Source organism: Apis dorsata, unplaced genomic scaffold, assembly GCF_000469605.1.
Source record: "Apis dorsata unplaced genomic scaffold, Apis dorsata 1.3 scaffold_188, whole genome shotgun sequence".
Taxonomy (NCBI): Eukaryota; Metazoa; Arthropoda; class Insecta; order Hymenoptera; family Apidae; genus Apis; species Apis dorsata.
The window spans coordinates 1,120,279-1,122,688 of record NW_006263473.1 but is presented as its reverse complement, the minus strand read 5'-3'; the positions used below and the strand labels follow the sequence as shown (position 1 = coordinate 1,122,688).

General features: G+C 34.1%; 1 protein-coding gene and 1 long non-coding RNA gene across 2 annotated transcripts in view; both read right to left on the bottom strand.

The window, feature by feature from the left end:
• The window catches only part of LOC102679244, a 171,365-nt gene that overhangs the window by 10,092 nt on the left and 158,863 nt on the right, over positions 1-2,410 (bottom strand). The window lies entirely within an intron of this gene.
• LOC116185460 overlaps positions 62-2,410 on the bottom strand; it is a 17,630-nt gene continuing 15,281 nt past the window's right edge. Inside the window, exon 3 of the long non-coding RNA XR_004150315.1 lies at positions 62-74. This is a non-coding gene — a long non-coding RNA (uncharacterized LOC116185460). The remainder of the gene's footprint in view (positions 75-2,410) is intronic.

Genomic DNA, 2,410 nt, shown 5'->3' with positions numbered 1-2,410 from the left:
TTTTTTTTTTTTTTTTTTTACTATTTACCACAGTTTACGGCTTCCTCCCAAGTGACTCGTTCCTTTTCTACTTTCTCCTCTCGCGATAGAATTCATTTTCTTCCTCTTATATTTCTTGGGCCGAAGTGTCACACACCGTTCCATCTCTTATTTCTATTTCCTCTTTCCTCGACGATTTCAATTCAAATAATATTTCCCCATCGTTTTGGACCGCGCCCAATGTTTACGACGAGATTCTCCAACTTTTTTCCCATCCTCGGGCGAAGGAATCATAGTACGAGTTTCTCGAGTACGCTTCTCTTCCTCGCGGAATTGCGGTTACCGAGAAAAGATAGCGCGAGGATCAAGGGGTCAATCGGCTGACTCGCGACATCGCGCGATTCCATCTTTTCCTCTTTCGTTCCTCTCTCGGTTATCTCGGCGAATAAATTTTCAATTTTACAAATGAACGTGCGCGCGCGCGTTCAATCGGGAGAATTATGCACTTCTGCCTGCAATTTATCGCGAATATGGGGTATCGCGAGATTGTAGCGGATTTTTAACGCTAGGTGGTGTTCAGAACGAAATTATGAGGCGAGTTAGAACGTTATTCGTCATTTACGATTAATTATTGTTGGAACGCAAATTTCTAACCGTTGATTTATATCACGCAGGCCTTGGATTCTTGCCGCAACGATCTATTGAACTACGTAAATAATGATCATCGATTTGAAAATGCTTAAAATTTATAACACTGATTCGATAAATCTTACGTTTGATTATATGTGAATGAAAAATTTTATTCTGTATAAATAATATATATCAATTAGCTACTAGCTCGATCGCTCGTGAGTTTAAATTATATATTTCTTTAAGATGAATAGATTAGAAAATAATATATTAAAAATAATATGGAGAGATAATAATCCACGTATCATTGGCGATGATATATTCGGATAAAGATCAAATAGAGATAAAAAAAAATTCACAAAAATATAATTATTTAGTTTCTTAATTCAGTGAATGTATTTTTTTGTACATTACACTCGCAAATTATTACAACTTTTCGCATTTTATAGATAAATGCAATCACATCAATTCTTTTAAATCCAAAAAAATTTCAAAAATATTCTCTGTATTTTCCTGTCATCCATCCTATATCCTCTTAATCATCGTTCACGCGTTTAATCAATTCACGGTCGTTCATCCACGAAACGCAATCAACCACGTAACCACGCCCATCTGCATCCCATTCTTCTATTTTCCACGCGCGATTTTTATCCCGTCCTCGTTCAAAAAACGTTGTTATCTCTGATTTTTCACGCTCGTCCGTTCTTGCCTTATTTTTTAATCAACCGGTGTTCCCGGCCCCCAGATTTTAATTATTATTCCGGACCCCGCGAAAAACGGGAACGAAACTGGAGTAATTAGAGGCGAAACAGGCCCGATCCGTCAATTAAACACGATGGAGACGCCAAGTTTATTTAGATAGGGTACAGTGTCGTGTTGCCTTCGAAGAAAGTGGTGTCTGTGACAGAGGGAATATCGTGTTCCACGAGGAAACATCGTCGGAGATAACGATAGCGTGGGATCGTCGATGGAGGTTTCAGGAGGATTAATTTATTGGTTTGCGGAGAAAACGTGAAATCAAGGATTATGCCTTTAATATTTAATATAAGCTGTATATTTAGTATGTTGTATTGAATTGTAATTGATGATCGATGAATTGGGACTGTGGTTTGTATCTAGTTATTACAGAATTTATTTAATTTCCTATGTATAAAATTTAAGAAATTTATTAGGATATAATCAAAATATCTTCCTAGGATTATCAAGAAAGTAAAAACTGTTGGGATTTATCGATGATGAAAGAAATACGCTTGAAGAAAAGAGTTCAAATATTGGCTTACTTTTAATAGAGGCAAATTTCCTTTGAATCCTTGAATCCTTAACGTATTGCTTCAGATGCAATTTAAATAAACCAGTTTCTATGCGGGATCTCCTGATATTTGCATATTAATGGAGAACTCAAATAGAGATTAAAATATCAGTGATCCAAGGAAGTTAAGGAGATAAGATAAGAAGAAGCAAAGAAAAAATTGAAATCAGGAAATTCTAAATAATATTAACGAGTCTCAAATACAAATTACATTTACACAAGTTGAATAAAGAAAATTAAAAATTAAAATAACCATACAAAAAAAAACCTTATCATTTATCCTAGCAATGATAATAAAATCTATATCCCATATTCCTATAACATGTAAAAACTATTTAAAAGCACATACAAGTCACAAAAATAAAAAAAGAAGGATTATTATGATAATTATGATAATCTCTTTCTAACGATGGACAACTATCAAACTAACAAACTACTTATAACAATAATAATAAATTCTCCTATCTATTGTCATCATACAATAATAGAATA